We start from the raw sequence: 20156 nt of genomic DNA, 5'->3' as shown, positions 1-20156 counted from the left end.
GGCGCTGTCACCGGGCGAGGCACGACGATAAAGAGTAATCAGCGCAGTGGAAAAGTGGCTTTCAAAGAATCCCGCAAGGGGATTCCCAGAAGTCCTCCGCTCCAAAACAAATATTACACAATTTCTTGGACAGTATCGTCCTGACAAAACACCAAAAGCCATTTTCCAAAGCGTAATTAATGCTCTGATTGGACGCAGCATCCATCGTTTTTACACGATACAGTTCATACCGATATAACCCATCGTTATTACACAATACTGTTTCTGTGTTACAGTTCATACAAACCCCGTTTCCATATGAGTTGGGAAATTGTGTTAGATGTAAATATAAACGGAATACAATGATTTGTAAATCCTTTTCAACCCATATTCAATTGAATGCACTACAAAGACAACATATTTGATGTTCAAACTCAAACTTACAGATGTAGCGACCAACTGTAGTTACTGAAGTGTTCCTGAGCCCATGTGGTGATATCCTTTACACACTGATGTCGCTTGTTGATGCACTACAGCCTGAAGGATCGAAGGTCACGGGCTTAGCTGCTTACGTGCAGAGATTTCTCCAGATTCTCTGAACCCTTTGATGATATTACGGACCGTAGATGTTGAAATCCCTAAATTCCTTGCAATAGCTGGTTGAGAAAGGTTTTTCTTAAACTGTTCAAAAATTTGCTCACACATTTGTCGACAAAGTGGTGACGCTCGCCCCATCCTTGTTTGTGAATGACTGAGCATTTCATGGAATCTACTTTTATACCCAATCATGGCACCCACCTGTTCCCAATTTGCCTGTTCACCTGTGGGATGTTCCAAATAAGTGTTTGATGAGCATTCCTCAACTTTATCAGTATTTATTGCCACCTTTCCCAACTTCTTTGTCACGTGTTGCTGGCATCAAATTCAAAAGTTAATGATTATTTGCAAAAAAAACATTTTTTATCAGTTTGAACATCAAATATGTTGTCTTTGTAGCATATTTAACTGAATATGGGGTGAAAATGATTTGCAAATCATTGTATTCCGTTTATATTTACATCTAACACAATTTCCCAACTCATATAGAAACGGGGTTTGTACCTTTCTCACTGGCACTCATCGAGGGCGGACGCTCCCCTTTCCTCTCCCTTATCTCTCCTGCTTGCTTCTTTGTCTTGTCTTGTCTTAACTTTCTTGTTGCCTCTTTTTGCACTGCTCTCCAAATCTAAACATTGGAACTATTTAACTGGCCTCAACAGAATTGACAAGATCTTGGGTTTGGGGGAACCTGCTTGTCATGACGGAGCGGTTGTTGCTGGACACGCGACGGACTCTTGGGAGAAGAAGGAGTGCCGGGTGCCTGGCGACCCTTCCAGTCGAGGACGTGAAGATATCCACCTATTCGGAATTATGACAACAGGACATCTGCTGATTGGAGTAAGCGTTGCTCAGGTTTGTCGACAAATTGGAAGTCGCTGGCAGTCTTCAAAGTACCCCAAAGCTGCCACAAATGATTGGAGGATGCGGGAAGAACTGTGGACACTTAATGATTTGGATAACATTGGACAGTCTGCCCCGCAGGATGAATTTAAGGACCAGTAATAGACAATTTAGAGTGAAAAGCAAATTTTATTTTCACTGGCATACAAAACATTCTAGTCGAACCTCAGATTCAAGAGGAGCAATGTGGATTCCGTCCTGGTCGTGGAACAACTGACCAACTCTTTACGCTTGCGGGAATCCTGGAGAGGGCCTGGGAGTATGCCTATCCAGTCTACATGTGTTTTGTGGATTTGGAGAAGGCGTATGACCGCGTCCCTCGGGAGTTCTTGTGGGAGGTGCTGAGGGAGTACGGAGTGAGGGGAACCCTGTTGAGGGCCATCCAATCTCTGTACAACCAAAGCGAGAGTTGTGTCCGGGTGCTTGGATGTAAGTCGGATCCGTTTCCAGTGGGGGTTGGTCTCCGCCAGGGCTGCGCTCTGTCACCTATCCTGTTTGTGATTTTCATGGACAGGATTTCTAGGCGGAGTCGTGGCCATGGCGGAGAGGGTATACGTCTCGGGGGGCTAAAGGTTGCGTCACTGCTGTTTGCAGATGATGTGGTCCTGATGGCACCTTCGGTTCGTGACCTTCAGCTCTCACTGGATCGGTTCGCAGCCGAGTGTTCAGCGGCTGGAATGAGGATCAGCATCTCCAAATCTGAGGCCATGGTTCTCAGCAGGAAACCGATGGTTTGTACAGTCCGGGTAGGGGACAGGACTCTGTCCCAGGTGGAGGAGTTTAAGTATCTCGGGGTCTTGTTCACGAGTGAGGGAAAGATGGAGAAGGAAATCAGCCGGAGAATCGGAGCAGCTGGGGCAGTATTGCAGTCTCTCTGCCGCACTGTTGTGACGAAACGGGAGCTGAGCCAGAAGGCAAAGCTCTCGGTCTACCGAGCTATCTACATTCCTACTCTCACCTATGGTCATGAAGTGTGGGTAATGACCGAAAGAATAAGATCGCGGATACAAGCGGCCGAAATGAGTTTCCTCAGAAGGGTGGCTGGCATCTCCCTTAGAGATAGGGTGAGAAGTGCAGTCACCCGAGAGAGACTCGGAGTAGAGCCGCTGCTCCTTCGCTTGGAAAGGAGCCAGCTTAGGTGGTTCGGGCATCTCGTGCGGATGCCTCACGAGCGTCTCCCTAGGGAAGTCCTCGTTGCACGTCCCACTGGGAGGAGGCCCCGCGGCAGGCCAAGGACCAGATGGGGGGATTACATCTCCTCTCTGGCCTGGGAACGCTTCGGGATTCCCCAGGAGGAAGTCGCAAATGTTGCTCTGGAGAGGGAAGTCTGGGGGTCTTTGCTGGAGCTGCTGTCCCCGCGACCCGATTCCGGATAAGCGGTTGAAGATGGATGGATGGATGGATACAAAACATTCTAACTTGGATTATTTCCCTGGCTTCGAGACTCTCCCGAAGGACAATGCGGCGAAGACACAACAAACTCCCTTCTTGTCTCTCATGGACACACACCTGTTGACTTTGGACTGACTAGCGACTGCACGACATCAAGGCCACGGAACAGAGACCCGCGGCAGGCTTACACACACATGCATCCACAAAAAAATAAACGCCACAAACACACCCCACCCCCCATCCAACGCCCTTGACACAAATCCCTTAGGGGTGATGGATGGATGGGCAGCGCCTGAAGAGCTGCAGCCTGCTACCGTGGACCCCACACCCTCCCCTCTGTTGCTAGTCTTGAGATGTATGTTGTAATATGTATATGTGCTTTGCTATGGAGGTTTTTTCCCACTCCAGACTTGGCCCCCTTAGGAGCCCAGTCTAGATTGTATTTTTTTACTCATCCTTCCCCAGCGTTGACCTTTTTCCCATCTTTTACGGGCCGCCTTGTGGCGACCCATCAGTGTTCCTGTTCTGTAACCCTGTACACTGTTTGTTTGTCTAATCTTGAATGGGTTTGTGCTGAAAACAAAGTTTTGTTGTACTTGTGCAATGACAATAAAGACCTACCTACAGTACCTACCATACTGATACAACCCCATCATTAATGCACAATACTGTTCATACTGATACAACTCATCATTATTACACAATATGGTTTCTACTGTTCATACTGATACAGTCCATCTTATTACACAATACTGTTCATACTGATACAACTCATCGTTATTACACAATACTGTTTCTACTATTCATACTGATAGTCCATCGTTATTACACAATACTTTTCATACTGATATAACTCATCTTTATTACACAATACTGTTTTTGTGTTACTGTTCATACTGTTAAAGTCCATCGTTAATACACAATACTGTTCATATTGATACAACCCATCGTTATTACACAATACTGTTTCTACTGTTCATAATGCTAAAGTCCATCATTAATACACTATACTGTTCATACTGATACAACTCATTGTTATTACACAATACTGTTTTTGTGTTACTGTTCATACTGATACAACCCATCGTTATTACACAATACTGTTTCTACTGTTCATACTGCTAAAGTCCATCATTAATACACTATACTGTTCATACTGATACAACTCATTATTACACAAAACTGTTTTTGTGTTAATTACCAACAGTATAATTTTAAACACATTACAACCCATCGTTATTACACAATACTGTTTCTGTGTTACTATTCTGATACAGTCCATTGTTGATACTATTTCTGTGTTGCTGTTCATACTGATACAGACGTCATTATCACACAATACGGTTTTTGTGTTACAGTTCATACTAATATAATCCATCGTTATTACACCATACATTAGTTTGTGTTACTGTCCATATTGATACAGTCAATGGTTATTAAACAGTACATCTTAAAAAGTTTAAAAACCTGTCAGCCGCCTGAAACACCAGCATCGCCACAACGGCGTTTTGAAAGTGGCGTTCCTTTTACTGTAGCATTTAAAAAGTGCAAAGAAGTTAGCCAGAGATGCCTGTAAGGATAAGCTAGCTTTGATTTCCTCATGGAAATGATGGTGTAAGTTATTGGTACCGGTGTTAAGAAGCAGGCTTATCCCTCGTAATAATAATACACCTAATACCAGTATCAGCATTGAAATCAAACACCATCATGACTTGTTCACTCAATTGCTAAAATAGATATGTATGTAGTTCACTTTTTAAACGATACCATCAGGATTGTGCAGTCGTTGGAAAAAATCATTTCTTATCAATACAGAATACATAGAATTAGATCAGATTACAACTATAGTCATATTTCAATATTTGCCCTTCCATCGTTAGTAACCTCAATCCAACGAACACAAACTATATTGTCATACTTTATGTCTGCAACCCCTTTACAATAAACACAAACACAACAAGTAATACTTGTTTAGATTTGTTTGGGTTCCAACAAATAGAGCCTGGAACTGATTCTGACAGAGCACAGGAAGTTTCCACATGAGCTGACTCCCAAGCAGCGTCGCCCCATTACTCGGGATGATGTTTGATAAGAAATTATCGAGTTCGAGCCTATTATCGAATTCTCTTATCGAACCGATTCCTTATCGATTCTCTTATCGAGTCCAGATAGGTTGTTGTATATGGAAAAAAACACACAATATTTGGTTTAACAAAAGCTCACTTTTATTATATAAGGAAAAAAATAAAATCTAATAAATAAATAAATATTGACTGTTACCCCCCTAAAAAAATAAAATAAAATAAATAAATATTGACTATTGTTACCCAAAGTATATTAAGTGGGATTTTTAAGAAAAACAAAAATATACAGTAACACAAAAACAACCTGTCTCTGTGATCACTATAAGTGTATAAATAATAATATAGTGTTAAATAAAATCAGTCCCTTGGGCACAAAACAGAAAATAATACAGCTCTCCAAAAAGTGCACTTCTGCTGCTATTTGACATAACTGTTTGTTATGATGCTTTGACATTTTTGCACTTTATTGAAAGAAAATTCTATGAAGAGAAAAGTTGTTTGCAAATGTGGTTACAATGCTAAAAAAATGAAAAGTTAAAGCTAAAAAAAGAAATACACTTTATTGAGTTAACATTATTTCTTTATAGGGGGAAAGATGTGACGTTATGAGCTAGGAATATAACAACTACACTACCCAGCATGCAATGGGAGACGAGCATGCGCGGTATCCCCGAAAAGTGTTGTTGCATGTCGTCACCCGGCAGCTAAGAATGAGGTTATGAGCACGCTGTGAAAGTAAACGTCAAGAACTCAGCCAACACGCCTCGTCTGCATTATTTATAATTAGACAGACAACACATATACAGTGTGATTTTGTTTTGTTTACAAGGAAAGAAAAACAAAAGTTAAAAAAGGGAGATATATGTTGTATATATATGTATGTGCTGCGGTTGCTTTAAGAACGTTGTGACAGCTGCCGTAAAGGAGGTGCGTTGCTAGCCTGGTTGCTATGTTTCCGGTTGGTCGTAAAAGTGTTGGTCATGTGTTTGTACCCTGCTCAAATCTCTCAGTAAAGTTATTCATTGGATTATACCTTTTTGTTTTGAACTTTATTACACCTTGGAGCGCTTTTTCCGGTACATTATTTTTCCTGCTTTCGCTATGTGCGCCTAATGACTGAGCTATGTGACGTAATTTCTTGTGATGTCCAACGGAGCATTTCTGGTCGGGACGGGAGTCGTTCCCAGGGATTCGAATAAAGAACCAACTCTTTTTCTTTACTATAGTGGTCTCGATAACGGGTACCGGTTCTCAAAAAGGGATTCGAGTCCGAGGACTCGGTTCTTTTCTTATCGAACAACCGGGAAAACCGGTTTCGAGTATCATCCCTAACCATTACCCACTTTATTCTCATCCAATAATTTTGTACAGCACCTGCTTTTCCCAGGCGGTCTCCCATCCAAGTACTAACCAGGCCTGACCCGGCTTAGCTTACGAGATCTGATGAGATCGGGCGTGCTCAGGGTAGTATGGCCGTAAGCCTTGGGAAGAGGTTGAATCCTTCACCTACCTTGGCAGTGTGATGGACAAACATGGCGGCACAGATGCTGACATAAAAGCACGAATCAGGAAGGGACTTGTTGCGTTTACCCAACTGCGTAACATTTGGATCTGGAAAGAACTGACCCTCAACACCGAAGTCAGATTATTTAACTCCAACATCAAAGCAGTCCTATTATATGGAGCAGAGACCTGGAGAACCACAGCTGACACCGTCCAAAAAGTGCAGGTCTTCACTAACAGCTGCCTGCGGAACATTCTCCACATCCGATGGCCAGACACCATCAGCAATACTGAACTATGGCAAAGAACAAATCAGCTTCCCGCGGAAGTGGAAATTAAGAAACGCAGATGGCGCTGGATAGGCCACACTCTGCGTAAGCCCACAAATACCATTACTAGACAAGCCCTAAAATGGAACCCGCAGGGGAAGCGGAAAAGTGGCCGTCCCAGAAACACCTGGAGGCAGACACGAAGGGCATGAAGTTGACCTGGACACAACTGGAGACAACGGCCCAAGACAGAAATGCCGGGAGATCACTTGTTGACGGCCTATGCACCAGAAGGGGCAGTAGGCGTTAAGTAAATAAAGTAATCATTCTGTGTTTCAGCTACAAAAAAGTGTGTTTGTGTGCCGATTCCTCAGCATGTGTCAAAACACAGGAAGTGCAGGTAGGAGGACCTTTAAAAATGTCAACAGAAGGATCTCACGAGAGAGCGACTTATTATCGGCCGGGCCGGTATTAGGCACTTTGCTGAATATCGGTATGGGCCTTTTTTTGTTTGTTTTATCCATCTCAGCATTTTTATTTTTATTTTTTGACATTATACACATATATTACCAGTATTTAGATTTTTTTTAACAGAAAAATCAGTGAAGCTCCAATGTTTGTCCTGCATGACAAAAGTTACCTTTTTGCTGGAGCCCAATATTATGTTTTTTTTTTCCAAATGTATTTAAAAATAAAAATTACTCTCATTGTCAACAATTCTTCCCAATAATGTTTTAATTATAAATAAATATAAATAAATACCCTGAGAGGGTATTTATTTCAGCGTAGTGCACATGTGGCCACGCCTCCCATCCTCTCCTTGCAGTGCCGGTCGCCCACAGTACCTCTCCTCTCCTGAGAGTTTCTGCCCTTCTTTCCAGTGTCTTCCCAGTTTAGTTTTGTGTATTTTTGTGGATGTTGGACAAAGACGATGGATAATGGATGAGGACGAGGGACGAGGAAGATGGATGATGGACAAAGACAATGGACGAGTACGATAGATGACGACAATAGGCGAGGACTACGGATGATGGACGAAGATGATGCAAAATGGATGATGACTATAGACGAGGAAGACGGATGATGGACGAGGACGGTGGACACGGACCTTAATGATGGACAAAGACGATGGACGAGGCCGACAGACGAGGACGAGGACAATGGACAAGGACGATGGATGATGGAAGAGGATGATAGATAATGGTAGAGGACGATGGACGAAGACGATGGACAATGGATGAAGACGATTGACTATGGACGAGGACGATGGACGAAGACGATGGACAAAGACAATGATTGACAATGGATGAGGACGAAGGACAAAGACGATAAACGAGAGACGACGACGATGGACAAGGACGATGGATGATGGACAAGGACAATGGATGATGGTTGAGGACAATGGACGATGAATGAAGACGCTGGACAATGGACAAGGATGATGGAGGATGAACAAAGACGATGGATAAAGACGATGGGTTATGGACGAAGACGACGAACGTTGACGGAAGACAATGGACGAGGACAATGTACGAAGACAATCGGCGAGGACGATGGACGAGGACAATTGACATGGGCGAGGACGAAGACGATGGACGACAGACGATGGTTGAGGACATAAGACAAAGACGATGGACAATGGATGATGGACGAAGACAATTGGACGAGGACGATGGACGAAGATAATTGACAAGGACGAAGACGAACGAGGGATGAGGACATCAGACAAGGACGATGGATGATGGACAAGGACAATCGACAAGGTCGATGGACAATGACGGTGGACAAGGACGATGGACGAAGACAATTGACAAGGACAAAGACGATGAAAGAGGATGATGGGCGAGGACGATGGACAAGGACAAGGATGAAGATGACGGACGATAGACGATGGACGAAGACGATGGACAAAGACGATTGAGAAGGACGAGGACGAAGACCATGGGCGATGAACGAGAACGATGGACAAGGACAAGGATGAAGATGACGGACGATAGACGATGGACGAAGACGATGGACAAAGACGATTGAGAAGGACGAGGACGAAGACCATGGGCGATGAACGAGAACGATGGACAAGAACAATGGACAAGGACGATGGGTGATGGACAAGGATAATGGACAATGGATGATAGACGAGGACGATGGACGAAGACAATGGACGAGGACGATGAACAATGGATCAAGACGATGGACGATGGATAAAGACGATGAACGAACGGACAAGGACGATGGACGAAAACGACTGACGATGGACAAAGACGATTAAAAAAAACGAGCACGAAGATGATGGACGATAGACGATGGACGATGGACAATGGAAGATGGACAAAGACGATGGAGGACGGACAATCAACAAAGACGATTGACAAGGACGATGGATGAGGACGATGGACGAGGACAATGGACAAGGACGAGAACGATTGATGATGGACGAGGGCGATAGACGATGGGCGATAGACGATAGGACGAGGACAAGTTGCCTGAACCGGAAAGAAAACACAACAACTCTGATCTGCATTCAACCAGCGTTTCCTCATCAGGACAGAAAGGTGGTTGTTTCATTGTGGAAGGGACAAGGTTTTAATCAACGCCATGGCCAGAAGTGGCTCACCTCGCAAATTAGCATATTCTGTTCAGCACAATATGCTCACTCTCATGATTTGATTTATAAAATCATTTTTGGCAGCGGCGTCTGAAGAAGACTTTGTTTTATTTTATTTGACAACACAAATTGAATGAAACACTTTTGTCTCTTTAAAATGCCAGCTTGTGTCTTTCAGACTCACCAAATGTACGTCACAGCTCTCATATTTTACGTTTTTATATCTTCTCAAAGGACATTGCCCTAGAAATATATCTGTATATCCTTCAGTGTGCAGCTTTTGGAGCAGCATACAGAGCTGTGGTTCAGTAAGTGGAACCTGAATTGGCACACAAGTGTGCAGTAAGAAAATGGTGTTTTAGCAACAGTCAAACATTGTGGTCTCAGTATAATGGCTCAGAGCCTGCATGAGTCCAGCCAGCACTACAGAAGCTGTGGTTCATTGAGTGAAGGCTGAATGTGTAGCAAGATAGTGGTGTTTTACAAACAGTCAATCAGGGTGGTCACATCATTTCAGACCAGGGGACGCTAAAGTGCTTCCTGCACAAGGGAGCTACGGTTCACTGAGGTGGACCTAAATTGGTACGAAACTCTGTAGCAACATATTTGCTGTGGTTCCCTAGTGTAGAACCTGAATTGGTACACAAGTGTGTAGCAGGAAAATTGTGTTTTAGTTACAGTCAAGAATGCTGGTCACAGCATCACAGGTCAGGGGCTGCACGAGTGCTGCCAGCAATAGAGGAGCTGTGATTTAATGAATGGAACCTGAATTGCTACACAAATATTCAGCAAAATAATTGTGTTTTACTAACAATCCAGCATGGTGTCTACAGCATTACGGTGAAAGGGCTGCACGAGTGCTGCCACCACTGGATGAGCTGTGGTTCCTTGTTTATAACTTTGATTTCTACACAAGTGTATAGCAGGACAATTGTGTTTTGGTAAAAGTCAAGAATGCTGGTCACAGCATCACAAGTCAGGGGCTGCATGAGTGCTTCCAGCAATAGGGGAGCTGCGATTTAATGAATGGGACCTGAATTGCTACACAAATATTCAGCAAAATAATTGTGTTTTACTAACAACCCAGCATGGTCTCTACAGCATTACGGTGAAGGGGCTGCACGAGTGCTGCCACCACTGGATGAGCTGTGGTTCCTTGTTTATAACTTGAATTTGTACACAAGTGTATAGCAGGACAATTGTGTTTTGGTAAAAGTCAAGAATGCTGGTCACAGCATCACAAGTCAGGGGCTGCATGAATGCTGCCAGCAATAGAGGAGCTGTGATTTAATGAATGGAACCTGAATTGCTACACAAATATTCAGCAAAATAATTGTGTTTTACTAACAACCCAGCATGGTGTCTACAGCATTACGGTGAAGGGGCTACACGAGTGCTGCTACCACTGGAGGAGCTGTGGTTCCTTGTGTATAACTTGAATTGGTACACAAGTGTATAGCAGGAAAATTGTGTTTTAGTAACAGTCAACAATGCTGGTCACAGCATCACAGGTCAGGCGCTGCACGAGTGCTTCCAGCAATAGAGGAGCTGCGATTTAATGAATGGAACCTGAATTGCTTCACAAATATTCAGCAAAATAATTGTGTTTTACTAACAATCCAGCATGGTCTCTGCAGCATTATGGTGAAAGGGCTGCACGAGTGCTGCCACCACTGGATGAGCTGTGGTTCCTTGTTTATAACTTTAATTCTACACAAGTGTATAGCAGGACAATTGTGTTTTGGTAAAAGTCAAGAATGCTGGTCACAGCATCCCAAGTCAGGGGCTGCATGAGTGCTTCCAGCAATAGAGGAGCTGCGATTTAATGAGTGGGACCTGAATTGCTACACAAATATTCAGCAAAATAATTGTGTTTTACTAACAACCCAGCATGGTCTCTACAACATTACGGTGAAGGGGCTGCACGAGTGCTGCCACCACTGGATGAGCTGTGGTTCCTTGTGTATAACTTGAATTGGTACACAAGTGTATAGCAGGACAATTGTGTTTTAGTAACAGCCAAGAATGCTGGTGACAGCATCCCAGGTCAGGGGCTGCACGAGTGCTGCCAGCAATAGAGGAGCTGCGATTTAATGAATGGAACCTGAATTGCTACACAAATATTCAGCAAAATAATTGTGTTTTACTAACAATCCAGCATGGTCTCTACAGCATTACGGTGAAGGGGCTGAACGAGTGCTGCCACCACTGGGGGAGCTGTGGTTCCTTGTGTATAACTTGAATATGTAAACAAGTGTATAGCAGGACAATAGTGTTTTAGTAACAGTCAAGAATGCTGGTGACAGCATCACAGGTCAGGGGCTGCACGAGTGCTTCCAGCAATAGAGGAGCTGCGATTCAATGAATGGAACCGAAATTGCTACACAAATATTCAGTAAAATAATTGTCTTTTACTAACAACCCAGCATGGTGTCTACAGCATTACGGTGAAAGGGCTGCACGAGTGCTGCCACCACTGGATAAGCTGTGGTTCCTTGTGTATAACTTGAATTGGTACACAAGTGTAGCGCAGGAAAATTGTGTTTAAGTAACAGACAAGAATGCTGGTCACAGCATCACAGGTCAGGGGCTGCATGAGTGCTGCCAGCAATACAGGAGCTGCGGTTTAATGAATGGAACCTGAATTGCTACACAAATATTCAGCAAACTAATTGTGTTTTACTAACAATCCAGCATGGTGTCTACAGCATTACGGTGAAGGGGCTGCACGAGTGCTGCCACCACTGGAGGAGCTGTGGTTCCTTGTGTATAACTTGAATTTGTACACAAGTGTAGAGCAGGACAATTGTGTTTTAGTAACAGTCAAGAATACTGGTGACAGCATCACAGGTCAGGGGCTGCACGAGTGCTTCCAGCAATAGAAGAGCTGTGATTTAATGAATGGAACCTGAATTGCTACACAAATATTCAGCAAAATAATTGTGTTTTACTAACAACCCAGCATGGTGTCTACAGCATTACGGTGAAAGGGCTGCACGAGTGCTGCCACCACTGGATAAGCTGTGGTTCCTTGTGTATAACTTGAATTGGTACACAAGTGTATAACAGGACAATTTTGTTTTAGTAACAGTCAAGAATGCTGGTCACAGCATCGCAGGTCAGGGGCTGCATGAGTGCTTCCAGCAATAGAGGAGCTGTGATTTAATGAATGGAACCTGAATTGCTTCACAAATATTCAGCAAAATAATTGTGTTTTACTAACAACCCAGCATGGTGTCTACAGCATTACGGTGAAAGGGCTGCACGAGTGCTGCCACCACTGGATAAGCTGTGGTTCCTTGTGTATAACTTGAATTGGTACACAAGTGTATAGCAGGACAATTTTGTTTTAGTAACAGTCAAGAATGCTGGTCACAGCATCACAGGTCAGGGGCTGCATGAGTGCTGCCAGCAATAGAGGAGCTGCGATTTAATGAATGGAACCTGAATTGCTACACAAATATTCAGCAAAATAATTGTGTTTTAATAACAACCCAGCATGGTGTCTACAGCATTACGGTGAAGGGGCTGCACGAGTGCTGCTACCACTGGAGGAGCTGTGGTTCCGTGTGTATAACTTGAATTGGTACACAAGTGTATAGCAGGACAATTGTTTTAGTAACAGTCAAGAATGCTGGTCACAGCATCACAGGTCAGGGGCTGCACGAGTGCTTCCAGCAAAAGGGGAGCTGTAGTTCATTGTGTATAACCTGTCTTGGGAGACAAGTGCCTAGCAGGAAAATTGTAGTTTACCAACAGTCAAGAATGCCGACTGCAGCATCACAGGTCATGGGCTGCACGAGTGCTGCTAGTAACAGTGGAGCTCCAAATCAATGAGAGTAACATGATCTGGTACACAAATATGGAGCAAAATACTTTTGTTTTACCAACAGTCCAGCATGGTGTCTACAGCAGAGTTTCATGTTCCGCGATTTAATCAAAACACAAAGCGACCGCGATGGATGGACAAGAAGATGACAGAAAATATATCTCTGTCAAAAATCAGAACTTTGTTTTAATATCTTGACAAATGTGAGATTATTATATAAGTAAAGAAGCGCAGGCAGCAGCTCACACATTCTCATACTTTCTGTAACATCCAGGAAAAAAATATGTCAGAAATGGCAGAATGAAGATAGAGAAAAAGAAGAAGCTTATCGACTACAAAGGCATTTGAGACAGATGCTATCACGTTAGCTCATGCTAAAGAGCTTCGTCGAGGTATTGTCGTGGAGATAAAAGTCACTGAATGTCCATTTCGCCTTCTCGACTCTCATTTTCAAGAGGATATAGTATCCGAGGTGGTTTAAAATACAAATCCGTGATCCACAATAGAAAAAGGAGAGAGTGTGGATTCCAATAAGCCAGCTTGTACCTAAGTTACGGTCAGAGCGAAAAAATATATCTCTTGAACTGCATTCTAGTCCGTCACTCTAACGTTCCTCATCCACGAATCTTTCATCCTCGCTCAAATTAATGGGGTAATCGTCACTTTCTCGCTCCGAATATCTCTCGCTCCATTGTAAACAACGGGGAATTGTGAGCAGCACTACCGCTTGTGACGTCACGCTACTTCCGGTAGGGGCAAGTTTTTTTTTATCAGCGAGCAAAAGTTGCGAACTTTATCGTCGATTTTCTCTACTAAATCCTTTCAGCAAAAATATGGCAATATCGCGAAATGATCAAATATGACACATAGAATGGATCTGCTATTCCCGTTTAAATAAAAAATAATAATTTCAGTAGGCCTTTAACGACTACGGTCTACAAAGGCGGACGTGCGCAAATTATCAGGACTTATGCAGATCCCAAATACAGATCAGCAGGTACCAGACTGTAAGAAAAGTTTCTTTTGCATAATATTGCGGAACAAAACGCCAGTTAATACGTCTTACCTTATACACACGCCATAATAATACTCGTATGTTGAAGCACAGTACAATCCATCAAGTGGTGTGGCTTTATAGCTTACCAAGGTCGTACTAAAACATTTTGATGGATTTTTGAGCGCCGTGTGAAATGTTCCATATTTTCAATGAAACATAACATTTTTGGGTTGTTTACTTGAGTCACATTGCGGTCTACACCTATCTCTTATGTATGACTACCAACATATTGCAGTCTACACGTATATATTATGTGTGACTGCCATCTACTGGTCACACTTATTATTTCACCATGTACCAAATAAAATAGCTTCAAGGTCGGTAAGCACAAGCAAAATTATTCTGTACATTAGGCGTACTGTCGAGTTGAGAAAATGAAAGGATTTTAAATGCGCCTTATAGTCCGGAAAATACGGTACTTCAAAGTAGATCGGCGTGACTTCTTTTAGCAGGTGTACCCCGACAATGCTCGGGAGACACTATGAATCGCGCCCTTTCAGGTGAAAAGCCTCTTATTTCAAGAGAAAGCTGCCACCGCTTGAGTAAATCCCTCCTAAAGTGCTCGTCGTAAAGTCAGGACGAGGACGAGGAATAGTCCGGGCCGTGAGTCACAATCATCCCCATGAGTTGAGATGGAAGCGGTGAAATTGGACACTTTGGCCTTTGTGGCCCCCGGCCAAGCAAAAGCGACTTTTTCTGCGTTTTAGCTCGATCACATTTGAAAGCCAAGTCGGACAACGGCTGCAGGGGGCCGGAAACTGGGACACTTTGAAAGATTTAATACGACGTGTTTTATTTATTCTGCCGACAATAAGTCGAGAGTAGTTGTTGAAAGAAAGACAAGACAATGTAATTGAGTGGACGCTGGGATCATTCGTTCCAATTGTATTATATCCCTCTTTCTGGCTTTACTTTCACTTTCACTTTCTCTCGTCTGCCGTTAAGAATTAATGCGGCGAGCCAAAGTCCCTAATGTGGATTAGCTATGCGCCGCGATGTGTGCCAGGAATCCCTCTGAGCTCCACGCGGTGATTAAAAGCAGCGGCATGGTGGCATGTGAGCGCGCATGAGAGACGACATGAGAAGACCTCGCCTCTCTATTTACACGCCCGCACCTTCAAGGGATGACCACGTGGACTTAATCCTGCCTGGAAAATGACATTTGACGGGAACAAGCAACAGATGTTTGACAACCACTGCAGTACTCCATCTGATGTCTGCAGAGTGACTTTTTTTTACTCTTCAACTTTTACTACAACTGTTGAACAGCAGCAGGAGACCAAAAAACCTGGAATTAAACTAATTTCACCATCAAGCTGGACAAAGACCGTCAGTCCCGGACTATTAGAACCAGGGGTCGCCAACCAGTCGATCTTTGGGACTCTACCAGTCTATCTTTGGGACTCTACCAGTCGATCTCTGGGACCCTACCAGTCGATCTCTGGGACCCTACCAGTCGATCTTTGGAACCCCACCAGTCGATCTTTGGGACCCCACCAGTCAATCTTTGGGATCCTACCAGTCGATCTCTGGGACCCTACCAGTCGATCTCTGGGACCCAACCAGTCGATCTCTGGGACCCAACCAGTCGATCTCTGGGACCCTACCAGTCGAACTTTGGGACCCTACCAGTCAATCTTTGGGACCCTACCAGTCAATCTTTGGGACCCCACCAGTCGATCTTTGGGACCCCACCAGTAGATCTTTGGGACCCCACCAGTAGATCTTTGGGACCCCACCAGTCGATCTTTGGGACCCCACCAGTCGATCTTTGGGACCCTACCAGTCGATCTTTGGGACCCCACCAGTCAATCTTTGGGATCCTACCAGTCGATCTCTGGGACCCTACCAGTCGATCTCTGGGACCCAACCAGTCGATCTCTGGGACCCAACCAGTCGATCTCTGGGACCCTACCAGTCGAACTTTGGGACCCTACCAGTCAATCTTTGGGACCCTACCAGTCAATCTTTGTGACCCCACCAGTCGATCTTTGGGACCCCACCAGTAGATCTTTGGGACCCCACCAGTAGATCTTTGGGACCCCACCAGTCGATCTTTGGGACCCCACCAGTCGATCTTTGGGACCCTACCAGTCGAGCTTTGGGACCCTACCAGTCAATCTTTGGGACCCTACCAGTCAATCTTTGGGACCCCACCAGTCAATCTTTGGGACCCTACCAGTCGATCTTTGGGACCCTACCAGTCGATCTTTGGGACCATACCAGTCAATAATAATAATAATAATAATGGATTAGATTTTATATAGCGCTTTTCTATTATTAGATACTCAAAGCGCTCACAGAAAAGTGAGAACCCATCATTCATTCACATCTGGTGGTGGTAAGCTACATTTGTAGCCACAGCTGCCCTGGGTTAGACTGACGGAAGCGAGGCTGCCAGTTTGCGCCTACGGCCCCTCCGACCACCACCTATCATTCATTCATCATTCATTCACCAGTGTGAGCAGGACCGGGGGAAGGGGGGAATTGTCCTGCCTAAGGACACAACGGCAGCGATTTGGATGTCAAGAGGCGGGGAGCGAACCTGCAACCTTCAGGTTTCTGGCACGGCCGCTCTACCCACTACGCCATGCCGTCCCTACCAGTCGATCTTTGGGACCCCACCAGTCGATCTTTGGGACCCCACCAGTCGATCTTTGGGACCCCACCAGTCGAGCTTTGGGACCCTACCAGTCGAGCTTTGGGACCCTACCAGTCGAGCTTTGGGACCCTACCAGTCAATCTTTGGGACCCTACCAGTCAATCTTTGGGACCCCACCAGTCAATCTTTGGGACCCTACCAGTCGATCTTTGGGACCCTACCAGTCGATTTTTGGGACCATACCAGTCAATAATAATAATGATAATAATGGATTAGATTTTATATAGCGCTTTTCTATTATTAGATACTCAAAGCGCTCACAGAGAAGTGAGAACCCATCATTCATTCACATCTGGTGGTGGTAAGCTACATTTGTAGCCACAGCTGCCCTGGGTTAGACTGACGGAAGCGAGGCTGCCAGTTTGCGCCTACGGCCTCTCTGACCACCAACTATCATTCATTCATCATTCATTCACCAGTGTAAGCGGCACCGGGGGCAAGGGGGAAGTGTCCTGCCTAAGGACACAACGGCAGCGATTTGGATGTCAAGAGGCGGGGAGCGAACCTGCAACCTTCAGGTTTCTGGCACGGCCGCTCTACCCAATACGCCATGCCGTCCCTACCAGTCGATCTTTGGGACCCCACCACTCGATCTTTGGGACCCCACCACTCGATCTTTGGGACCCCACCAGTCGATCTTTGGGACCCCACCAGTCGATCTTTGGGACCCCACCAGTCGATCTTTGGGACCCTACCAGTCGATCTTTGGGACTCTACCAGACGATCTTTGGGATCACGAAACAGGCACACATTTTAACCCATGGACACGCCCACACGACTCGCCTCTCTCTCTTCAGCCTCTCATCTGGTCTTGCAAAGGCGCATGGCATGACGTGCACAAAAATCATCGACCGTTGCAAAGCATCTGACATTTTCTAGCTTCCAACATAAGCGTAACGTAAGCGGCTTTACGATAAGAGTTACATTGCAGCCGTTACCACAAATGTATTACAGTAAGTGGTAAACTGCAGCCGCTACAGTAAGCGTTACAGTGAGCTTCACAGTAAGTGTTACAGTTAACTTTACTATAAGAGTTCCATTGCAGCCGTTACAATAAGTGTTACAGTGTTACACTGCAGCCGTTACAGTAAGCATTAGAGTAGGCCTTACACTTTTGGCGTTAGAGTAAACATTACATAAAAGAGTTACAGCAAGCGTTACAGAAAGCGTTACAGAAAGCGTTACAATATGTCTAACAATAAGGGTTACCGTAAGCGTTACAGTAAGTGTTACAGCAAATGTTAAAGTGGGCACTACATTAAGCGTTACAGCAAGTGTAACAGTTAGTGTTACAGTAAGCGGTACACTGCCTCCGTCACAGTCAGTATTACAGCAAACGTTACACTGAAGCTGTTACAGTCAGCGTTACAGTAAGCGTTACAGCGAGCTTTACAGTAAGCGTTGCGGTTAGCCATACAAAAAGCCTTACAAAAAGCATTACGGCAAGCGTTACAGTAGGCATTACAGTAAGTGTTACACTTGAGCCGTTACAGTAAGCGTTACTTTAAGGCTTGCTGTAACTCTTTTATGTAACGCTTACTGTAACGGCTCAAGTGTAACACTTACTGTAATGCCCACTGTAACGCCTGCCGTAATGATTTTTGTAAGGCCTTTTGTAAGGCTAACCGCAACGCTTACTCTAATGATAACTGTAACGCTGACTGTAACAGCTTCAGTGTAACGTTTACTGTAATGCTTACTGTAACGGAGGCAGTGTAACGCTTACTGTAACACTTACTGTTACGCTTGCTGTAATGCTTTTTGTAAGGCTAACTGTAACCTTTAATGTAATGCTTGCTGTAACACTTATTGTTAGACCTATTTTAACGCTTACTGTAAGGGCTGCAGTGTAAAGCTTATTTTAACGCTTACTGTAACGGCTGCAGCGTAAGACTTACTGTAAGGCTTGCTGTAACTCTTTTATGTGAGTGTTACGCTACAGCCGTTACAGTAAGCGTTAAAATAAGCTTTACACTGCAGCCCTTACAGTAAGCGTTACAATAGGTCTAACAATAAGTGTTACAGCAAGCATTACAGTAAGGGTTACAGTTAGCCTTACAAAAAGTATTACAGCAAGCGTAACAGTAAGCGTTACACTGCCTCCGTTACAGTAAGCATTACAGTAAACATTACACTGAAGCTGTTACAGTCAGCGTTACAGTTAGCATTAGAGTAAGCGTTACAGCGAGCTTCACAGTAAGCGTTACGGTTAGCCTTACAAACAGCGTCACGACAAGCATTTCAGTGGGCATTACAGTAAGCGTTACAGTAAGTGTTATAGTAAGCGTTACAGTAAGCGCTATACTGCCGCTGTTACAGCAAGCATTACAGTAAACATTGCAGTTAGAGTTACAGTAAGCATTACAGTAACTGTTACAGTAACCGTTACAATAAGCGCTACTGTAAGCGTTTGAGTGAGCGTTTGAGTGAGCGTTTCAGTGAGCATTACAGTAAGCTTCACAGCAAGCGTTATAGTAAGCGTTACATTGGGTGTTGCAGTAAGTGTTACAGGCCTACTGAAACCCACTACTACCGACCACGCAGTCTGATAGTTTATATATCAATGATGAAATCTTAACATTGCAACACATGCCAATACGGCCGGGTTAACTTATAAACTGCAATTTTTAATTTCCCGCTAAACTTCCGGTTGAAAACGTCTATGTATGATGACGTATGAGCGTGACGTCAATCGTTGAAACGGAAGTATTGGGACACATTGTATCCAATACAAAAAGCTCGGTTTTCATCGCAAAATTCCACAGTATTCTGGACATCTGTGTTGGTGAATCTTTTGCAATTTGTTTAATGAACAATGGAGACTGCAAAGAAGAAAGCTTTAGGTGGGATCGGTGTATTAGCGGATGGCTGCAGCAACACAACCAGGAGGACTTTGACTTGGATAGCAGACACGCTATCCGACGCTAGCCGCCGACCGCATCCATGATCGGGTGAAGTCCTTTGTCGCTCCGTCGATCACTGGAATGCAGGTGAGCACGGGTGTTGATGAGCAGATGAGGGCTGGCTGGCGTAGGTGTATAGCTAATGTTTTTAGCATAGCTCTGTGAGGTCCCGTTGCTAAGTTAGCTTCAATGGCGTCGTTAGCAACAGCATTGTTAAGCTTAGCCAGGCTGGAAAGCATTAACCGTGTATTTACATGTCCATGGTTTAATAGTATTGTTGATTTTCTGTCTATCCTTCCAGTCAGGGGTTTATTTATTTTGTTTCTATCTGCAGTTAAGCACAATGCTATCACGTTAGCTCCGTAGCTAAAGT

At 44.3% G+C, this 20156-nt stretch overlaps 1 pseudogene; it reads right to left on the bottom strand.

Annotated features, from left to right (window-relative positions):
- Nucleotides 1–6317: 6317 nt before the first annotated feature.
- On the bottom strand, nucleotides 6318–6436 carry LOC133665511 (5S ribosomal RNA; annotated as a pseudogene).
- Between the last annotated feature and the right edge of the window lie 13720 nt (nucleotides 6437–20156).

The sequence above is a fragment of the Entelurus aequoreus genome, linkage group LG14 (assembly GCF_033978785.1).
Source record: "Entelurus aequoreus isolate RoL-2023_Sb linkage group LG14, RoL_Eaeq_v1.1, whole genome shotgun sequence".
Taxonomy (NCBI): Eukaryota; Metazoa; Chordata; class Actinopteri; order Syngnathiformes; family Syngnathidae; genus Entelurus; species Entelurus aequoreus.
Note: the sequence above shows the minus strand (reverse complement) of the source record. Positions and strands in the feature narration are given on the sequence as shown.